Raw genomic sequence first — 10,216 nt, forward strand, 5'->3', positions numbered from 1 at the left:
TAGGGATATTGAAAATAAAATTGTTACTACAGCAAATGCCATCCAAGTTAGAATTAATGAGAATATAAGATTAATGGCTGAACTGCGAGCTAGGTGGGATAGAGAAGAAAATGAAAAACTAGCTAAAAAGGAAAATGTAGCTAAAGTTTGGACTATTACCACCACAAGAAATGCTAATGATTCACATGTTGCTGCACCTCCTACTATCAATGGTAAAATAATTGGTGTTAGCAATGCTTCTACTCCTAGTGCAAAGCGCGCAAAACTACTCGAAGCTGCTAAAGCTACTGAAACCGTTCGTGATAAAGCTCGCTGAAATTTTTTCCAACCTTAGGGATGATAATCCCATTTCTTTAGATTGTAATGATTTAGATTTTGATGATTGCCACATCTCTGAAGTTATAAAGTTCTTGCAAAAACTTGCTAAGAGTCCCAATGCTAGCGCTATAAATTTGGCTTTCACAAAACATATTACAAATGCTCTCATAAAAGCTAGAGAAGAGAAACTAAAACTTGAAACTTCTATTCCTAGAAAGCTAGAGGATGGTTGGGAGCCCATCATTAAAATGAGAGTCAAAGATTTTGATTGTAATGCCTTATGTGATCTTGGTGCAAGTATTTCTGTTATGCCTAAAAAAGTCTATGATATGCTTGACTTGCCACCATTGAAAAATTGTTATTTGGATGTTAATCTCGCTGATAATGCTAAAAAGAAACCTTTGGGGAAAGTTGATAATATTCATATTATGGTTAACAATAACCTTTTCCCCGTTGATTTTGTTGTCTTGGATATTGAATGCAATGCATCTTGCCCCATTATATTGGGAAGACCTTTTCTTCGAACCGTTGGTGCTACTATTGATATGAAGGAAGGTAATATTAAATATCAATTTCCTCTCAAGAAAGGTATGGAACACTTCCCTACAAAGAGAATGAAGTTACCTTATGATTCTATCATTAGAACAAATTATGATGTTGATGCTTCGTCTCTTGATGTTACTTGAGTTACACTTTCGGCGCCTAGCTGAAAGGCGTTAAAGAAAAGCGCTTATGGGAGACAACCCATGTTTTTACTCCAGTATTTTTGTTTTATATTTGTGTCTTGGAAGTTGTTTACTACTGTAGCAACCTCTCCTTATCTTAGTTTTATGTTTTGTTGTGCCAAGTAAAATCTTTGATAGAAAAGTAAGTACTAGATTTGGATTACTGCGCAGTTCCAGATTTCTTTGCTGTCACGAATCTGGGTCTATCTCCCTGTAGGTAGCTCAGAAAATTACGCCAATTTACGAGCATGATCCTCAGATATGTACGCAACTTTCATTCAATTTGAGCATTTTCGTTTGAGCAAGTCTGGTGGCCTAATAAAATCCATCTTTACGGACTGTTCTGTTTTGACAGATTCTGTCTTTTATTTCGCATTGCCTCTTTTGCTATGTTGGATGAATTTCTTTGATCCACTAATGTCCAGTAGCTTTATGCAATTTCCAGAAGTGTTAAGAATGATTGTGTCACCTCTGAACATGTGAATTTTTATTATGCACTAACCCTCTAATGAGTTGTTTCGAGTTTGGTGTGGAGGAAGTTTTCAAGGATCAAGAGAGGAGTATGATGCAATATGATCAAGGAGAGTGAAAGCTCTAAGATTGGGGATGCCCGGTGGTTCACCCCTGCATACATTAAGAAGACTCAAGCGTCTAAGCTTGGGGATGCCCAAGGCATCCCCTTCTTCATCGACAACATTATCAGGTTCCTCCCCGAAACTATATTTTTATTCGGCCACATCTTATGTACTTTGCTTGGAGCGTCGGTTTGTTTTTGTTTTTTGTTTTGTTTGAATAAAATGGATCCTAGCATTCACTTTATGGGAGATAGACACGCTCCGCTGTTGCATATGGACAAATATGTCCTTAGGCTCTACTCATAGTATTCATGGCGAAGTTTCATCTTCGTTAAATTGTTATATGGTTGGAATTGGAAAATGCTACATGTAGTAACTCTAAAAATGTCTTGGATAATTTGATACTTGGCAATTGTTGTGCTCATGTTTAAGCTCTTGCATCATATACTTTGCACCCATTAATGAAGAAATACTTAGAGCTTGCTAATTTGGTTTGCATATTTGGTTTCTCTAGAGTCTAGATAACATCTAGTATTGAGTTTTGAACAACAAGGAAGACGGTATGGAGTCTTATAATGTTTACCATATGTCTTTTATGTGAGTTTTGCTGTACCGTTCATCCTTGTGTTTGTTTCAAATAACCTTGCTAGCCTAAACCTTGTATCGAGAGGAATACTTCTCATACATCCAAAATCCTTGAGCCAACCACTATGCCATTTGTGTCCACCATACCTACCTACTACATGGTATTTATCCGCCATTCCAAAGTAAATTGCTTGAGTGCTACCTTTAAAATTCCATCATTCACCTTTGCAATATATAGCTCATGGGACAAATAGCTTAAAAACTATTGTGGTATTGAATATGTACTTATGCACTTTATCTCTTATGAAGTTGCTTGTTGAGCGATAACTATGTTTCTGGGGACGCCATCAACTATTCTTTGTTGGATATCATGTGAGTTGCTATGCATGTCCGTCTTGTTTGAAGTAAGAGAGATCTACCACCTTCATGGTTGGAGCATGCATATTGTTAGAGAAGAACTTTGGGCCGCTAACTAAAGCCATGATTCATGGTGGAAGTTTCAGTTTGGACATATATCCTCAATCTCATATGAGAATAATAATTGTTGCCACATGCTTATGCATTAAAGAGGAGTCCATTATCTGTTGTCCATGTTGTCCCGGTATGGATGTCTAAGTTGAGAATAATCAAAAGCGAGAAATCCAAAATGCGAGCTTTCTCCTTAGACCTTTGTACGGTGCGACATGGAGGTACCCCATTGTGACACTTGGTCAAAACATGTGCATTGCAAAGATCCGGTAGTCCAAGTTAATTAGGACAAGGTGCGGGCACTATTAGTATACTATGCATGAGACTTGCAACTTGTAAGATATAATTTACATAACTCATATGCTTTATTACTACCGTTGACAAAATTGTTTCATGTTTTCAAAATAAAAGCTCTAGCACAAATATAGCAATCGATGCTTTCCTCTTTGAAGGACCATTCTCTTTACTTTTATGTTGAGTCGGTTCACCTATTTCTCTCCACCTCAAGAAGCAAACACTTGTGTGAACTGTGCATTGATTCCTACATATTTGCATATTGTACTTGTTATATTACTCTATGTTGACAATTATCCATGAGATATACATGTTACAAGTTGAAAGCAACCGCTGAAACTTAATCTTCCTTTGTGTTGCTTCAATGCCTTTACTTTGATTTATTGCTTTATGAGTTAACTCTTATGCAAGACTTATTAATACTTGTCTTGAAGTACTATTCATGAAAAGTCTTTGCTATATGATTCACCTGTTTACTCATGTCATTACCATTGTTTTGATCTCTGCATCCACTACATATGTTTACAAATAGTATGATCAAGATTATGATGGCATATCACTTCGAAATTATCTTTGTTATCGTTTTACCTGCTCAGGACGAGCAGAAACTAAGCTTAGGGATGCTTGATACGTCTCCGACGTATCGATAATTTCTTATGTTCTATGCCATATTATTGATGATACCTACATGTTTTATGCACACTTTATGTCATATTCGTGCATTTTATGGAACTAACCTATTAACAAGATGCCGAAGTGCCGGTTCCGTTTTCTCGCTGTTTTTGGTTTCAGAAATCCTAGTAACGAAATATTCTCGGAATTGGACGAAACGAAGACCCGGGGGCCTATTTTTCCACGGAGCTTCCGGAAGACCGAAGAACACACGAAGTGGGGCCACGAGGTGGCGACACCACGTGGCGGCGCGGCCCGGGGGGCCCGCGCCGCCCTATGGTGTGGCCCCCTCGTCCGGCCCCCGACTCGCCCTTCCGCCTACTTAAAGCCTCCGTCGCGAAACCCCCGATAAGAAAAACCACGATACGGAAAACCTTGCGAGACGCCGCGCGCCGATCCCATCTCGGGGGATCCCGGAGATCTCCTCCGGCACCCTGCCGGAGAGGGGATTCATCTCCCGGGAGGACTCTACACCGCCATGGTCGCCTCCGGAGTGATGAGTGAGTAGTTCAACCCTGGACTATGGGTCCATAGCAGTAGCTAGATGGTTGTCTTCTCCTCATTGTGCTTCATTGTTGGATCTTGTGAGCTGCCTAACATGATCAAGATCATCTATCTGTAATTCTATATGTTGTGTTTGTCGGGATCCGATGGATAGAGAATACCATGTCATGTTAATTATCAAGTTATTACATATGTGTTGTTTATGATCTTGCATGCTCTCCGTTACTAGTAGAGGCTCTGGCCAAGTTTTTGCTTTTAACTCCAAGAGGGAGTACTTATGCTCGATAGTGGGTTCATGCCTGCATTGACACTCAGGACGAAGTGACGAAAGTTCTAAGGTTGTGTTGTGTTGTTGCCACTAGGGATAAAACATTGGCGCTATGTCCGAGGATGTAGTTGTTGATTACATTACGCACCATACTTAATGCAATTGTCTCGTTGCTTTGCAACTTAATACCGGAGGGGGTTCGGATGATAACTTCGAAGGTGGACTTTTTAGGCATAGATGCGGTTGGATGGCGGTCTATGTACTTTGTCGTAATGCCCAATTAAATCTCACTATACTTATCATGTCATGTATGTGCATTGTTATGCCCTCTCTATTTGTCAATTGCCCGACTGTAATTTGTTCACCCAACATGCTTTTATCTTATGGGAGAGACACCTCTAGTGAGCTGTGGACCCCGGTCCATTATTTTAATACTGAAATACAAATTTGCTACAATACTTGTTTCATTGTTTTCTCCGCAAACAATCATCTTCCACACAATACGGTTAATCCTTTGTTACAGCAAGCCGGTGAGATTGACAACCTCACTCGTTTCGTTGGGGCAAAGTACTTTGGTTGTGTTGTGCGGGTTCCACGTTGGCGCCGGAATTTCGGTGTTGCGCCGCACTACATCCCGCCGCCATCAACCTTCAACGTGCTTCTTGACTCCTACTGGTTCGATTAAACCTTGGTTTCTAACTGAGGGAAACTTGCCGCTGTGCGCATCACACCTTCCTCTTGGGGTTCCCAACGGACGTGTCAACTACACGCATCAGATATTCATTAGCCAAGGTGGGCCGCTATGTCAGTTTCAAAAGAGGATTCTTGACGAGCAAGGCAAGAAGACGAAGAAACAAGGAAAGTTTAGACATAGGACTCTTTGTAATCTAGTCGTACCAGGACAGATCTCTCGAGACCTGGCTCGCTATATAAGGGCAAGGAGAGGATCTGCCGAGGGACACACGCAATCATAGTAATCATAGCCACTGCAAGTCTAGATCTAGGTTATCATAGAACTTAGTCTCTCGACGAGATCATAGCCGAAACCTTCGACACCCCATTGTAACCCGATATTTTCATAATCAAGATCAGACAGGCAGGACGTAAGGGTTTTGCCTCATCGAGGGCCCCGAACCTGGGTAAATCGCTCTCCCCGCTTGTTTGATAACCGATGTCTCGTGTCAGCCTACAGGATTCCATCTACCCTAAGCCCCAAATGGAGGGCATTGTCGAGGAGTACCCTCGACAATTGGCGCCATCTGTGGGAACCCTGTTGGCACAAGACCTAGCATGGGCAGCTTCGATCATGTCATCGGCAGCTTCGTCGACACCACCGATGTTCCCATCGGCTTCTCCGTCACCAAGCTCGGGGAACTCGATTCGATTCGGGTCCTTTGAGTTTACTCCACATAGCGACTCGTCACGCCCAACCTTTTCGGATCTGCAAGGAGGCTTGGGCATGACGTTTGGAAGTGTTCACTACAACATCAACGCGAAAGGGATTCTTCGGCTGCCTGAGCCGTTCGTCTCTAGATCAGCAAGGAAGCCATCTTTATCGATCGCAGGATCAGGCACGTCGTCTTCAGTCGATCTATCGGCTGGTTTGACGGCCTCGACGAGTTCTTCTTCATAGTCAACCCCTCGATCGATATCATCTATGTCGGTCGGATCCGATGACTCTGCGTCATCCGATGTAACTTCGTACTACTGCTTAAACTGCGACACCAGGCATGGATTGGCATCAAGCGATACACCGTTCGTCTGCAGTGTCAGATATTCGTCGGGAGAGGAAAGCATCGACAGCGTTGCCAGGATAGAAACTTGGGGGATGGCGCATCACCAGGTCTACGCTACCCTCAACGCAGGGAACGCGGCGAACGGAGGAAGAAAAGAAGGGGATGGCACTCCACGCGCCGGTAGACGGCGTAATTCGGAAAACAGTGCCAGTAATGATGATAGTGATTACACTATCGCGGAGGAAGAGTGGGAAGCAGCTCGGGCCGCCATAACCGACAATACACCGCTCCCTGCCGGAACTTCGGTTGGGACTCTTAATGCATATCGTACTATCTTGGAGAGGAATCGAGAATGATTATCGAATGAGCAGGCCAATCTCAATCGGCGACTACGCGGCGAGAACAATCTAGTGAGCGTCGTAGGGGTTCGCATGCAAGCGCGTATCGAAGCAGTCAAGGTGCAGGAAGGCATCATTCAAGGTTATATCGACTTTCGGAGGATGATGCAAGAGAAATAAGATCAAACTTGTCCAAATCTTTTATGACTACGGACACTGCGGGAAAGTAGAGACCAAAGACAGTTGAAGGAGCAACCGCTAACCTCGCGGCTTACTTGATCAATCAACAACCAGCACCCGAAGGTCCCATGGCGCAAGCTCATCGAGGTGCTCTGGAAAGCCTCGCGATCCTCGGAGACAAACTTGTCCCGCAGAAGGAGAAATCTACGCACCAGGCTAGTAGCTCCAAGCACCGTTCGAGAGATGCTCGGGATGATATTACCCAAAGCAGGATCGACAAAGCGCGACGACGGCGAGCGGCGAGGGGAGAATACGATAGCGATGATTCTAAAGAGAGTCAGGAATACGACGGCGAGCGGCGAGGGGAGAATACGATAGCGATGATTCTAAAGAGAGTCAGGAATACGATGGCGAATTGAGAGGAACCGATTGTTTAAGCTACAAAATCCGAGAGACAATGCCGCCCAAAAATTTCAAACCTACTCCCACTGATGCTGCAAAATACGACGGGAAGCAAGAGCCGAGGTCCTAGTTAGACGATTATCTACAAACCGTGATCCTACATAGAGGAAACCAGATAGCGACAATGCAATGCTTGCAGCTGTACCTAAAGGATTCGGCAAGAGCTTGGTTGAGAGGTCTGCCGAAGGGCTCCGTCAAGTCATGGGAGGATCTGGTTGACGCCTTCATCAAAAATTTCCAGGCAACATACACTACAACAGGACAGAGCTTTGGTAACACTGTCTTGTGTTACTACAGGTTGAAAGCATTGTTACTAGGCCATGTAGTAACAGATTTTGGAATGTGTTCCATTAGGCCAAGTTACTAAGTAGTGTCCCTAGTCACACATAATAATTGTTACCATTCGCTAAAAATAGTGTTACAATTTATGTTGCAGTAACATGTGTATTATGTGTTACTAGATGCGTTGGTAACACATTTTTGTAAATATAGTAACACCGGTAGTAACATATTTTAATAGACCTAGAATATTGTTGGTAACATATTTTTTGTACCGATAGTAACATAACTAGTAACACCTTTCTCGGAAATTCAATTCGGCTCCTGGGTGTGTATGCTCTCTCTACTAACAAAACATATTTTGAAGTGTGGAAAAATTTTGACAAAATTTTTTACATGTACATCTCAATAATATATGTGTATGCGTCAAGTTTCACGAAAAAAAAAATATTTTTTGTGGCCTATGTAAAAAAAAGAAAATTTATCCTGTGAAAAGCATTGTTTTCAACACTGGATTTTGTCTTTTTTACACACGTCACATGATAAGTTCATTTTTATGAAACGACTTTGTGAGCGTGTAGCACGTGAAGATGTACGTACGAATTTTTTGTTTCAATTTTTTTTGAAATTTAAAATATGTGTAAGATGCATTTCAAAATACAGGGAGCATATGCTCCCATGTTCTAAAACACCACTCCCCACCTTTCTTAGATAGTTGTCAACTAACCTAGTAACACATTATAGTATATTTTTTGTTATTAAACACACAATTAGGTGCCCAATTTATGGAATATACATTAATTTAAGTAAATAATTGCACATGCTCAATTAAATATATTTTTACAAGGCATTTAACCATTTAAAATATGAGAAAAACTAAAGCACGACACATCCGAAAATTAAATATATTAAGATATTTATTACAAATATACAAGAGTACAAGATACATATGCATTACAATAAATAAACACCAATATTATTGGTTCAAAATGGCACATTGATGTAAGTAAAGGAAACAAAGGACATTATTGACAACAGAGCCAAATCTAAACGAAAATTTACATAAACAGTATATAATCATAGTAAACATTTTCCTTGACATCTAGCCTTCAACATATACAACAATATCTTCTACATTTTCTAGCGAATAATGGCTTCATTTGCCACACAGAATTGTCGAGTCCACACAACTCATTCGATTCTGGTATTGTAACTATGAACCTTGCCACCTCTTGAAACTTGCCACCAAACCATCAATCCTTCACGTCATTATAATATCTCTTGTTAGAGAAGCACAAATACAAAATTTAACTTTCAAAACATACGGAAAAAGTAGATTTATAATAAATTAGAAGGATGAACAATCTTTTTCTAGGAACTCATGGCAATAACAAGTTCATGAGCATGACAATAGATAAAAAATACATACACAATTTTCAAAAATAAAAACTGCAAGTTTGTGTTATTGATTAAGATGCAAAAAAGTAACACCTTAAAATAGGAGCATTTGATTTTGAAGACTGCCAACATGCTGATGCTAGTAAACTTTATTTACTACTGACATCGCAGAAAAATGGAAATGGGGAAAACACAATGATGTTCAGCATAAGTGTCCAAACTGTAGCTGATTGCAGAGAAAATCAAACAAACTTGTAGCAAGTTATTAACTAAGAAATTACTAATAGACAACTATTAAAGAGTGAAATTTTTGTTCGCTTCCGAATAGAAAAGGTATGCATGTTCATGTAGGAGCATGTCCAGAAGCAGCTATGGGAACAACCAACATCTATAGAAAGATTGCATGTATATACCTTTTCAACTGTTGTCGTCTTATCTAAACTAGAGAAGTCAGAAACTTCAACTTGTTTCCTAACAGTCATGGGGAATTTCTGAGTTTAGTTGGGATTGTTTCAACCAGTGATGCAACAACCTAGAAATGATACAACCAACTTAAATACCGAGAGAACACTAACGATGCATATACTAGTAAATACTTACACAAACTAGCTTTCTGTCAATAAGTACAAACATCTTCAAGTATTGTTTTATTTTAGAAAAAATATTCAAACAGTACAATATACATTAAGAGACCATTGTAGAGTGGTAATTATAGCTGCTAGTAAATTGATTCAAAGATGTGCAGATGTGAGGAAGCCTACACGCTTAGCTGCCATGAGCAGACTAGAGTTTGTCGTTTGTGCAGGAATAAGACAAAGCAAGTGGTAGTAGATTTAGTGAGCCTATATATATGAACTTCAAGTATTCCAAGTTCGACTAGCAACTCGAAATTTGAAGTATTCAAAAGATATGGCGAAATGACAACAAAATGGCCTACGAACTTGGTGGAATGGCAGCTGCACGTGGTGTTGGTGAAATATGGTATTCCAGATCTCCAACCAGTAATTAATATGGCCTCGAAGGAGACGAGCACAGACAGAATCCACGTCGCCAGCTTTTGAACCGCCGTGTACTTACCGGTTCCCTTTCTCTTCCTCCTCCCCCGAAACTCCTTTTTTCCTTGAGAGTCTGCTGTTGACCACCGGGCCAACCTGACGTCCTCCCCACCGGCGCTGCCGGCCGGAGATGGACTAGGGAAGGCGCCGGAGATAGGGCTGTACATAATAGCTGTAGATCTAGGTTGCTTTGGCGAGTTGCCAGTCGTTGGCGTTATGCCGGTAGGCGGTGGCTGCTGGATCTTGCGGCCGGGATCTGGTGCCCTCTGATGGTTCTCCTACTCGTCGTGGTGCTCCGGTGGGCGGAGCCGAAGTCGACGGAAAGGGGGCCCGGAGTCTCCGCAAATAAAAGGCCTTTA

This window comes from Lolium rigidum, chromosome 5 (genome assembly GCF_022539505.1).
Source record: "Lolium rigidum isolate FL_2022 chromosome 5, APGP_CSIRO_Lrig_0.1, whole genome shotgun sequence".
NCBI classification, from domain to species: Eukaryota; Viridiplantae; Streptophyta; class Magnoliopsida; order Poales; family Poaceae; genus Lolium; species Lolium rigidum.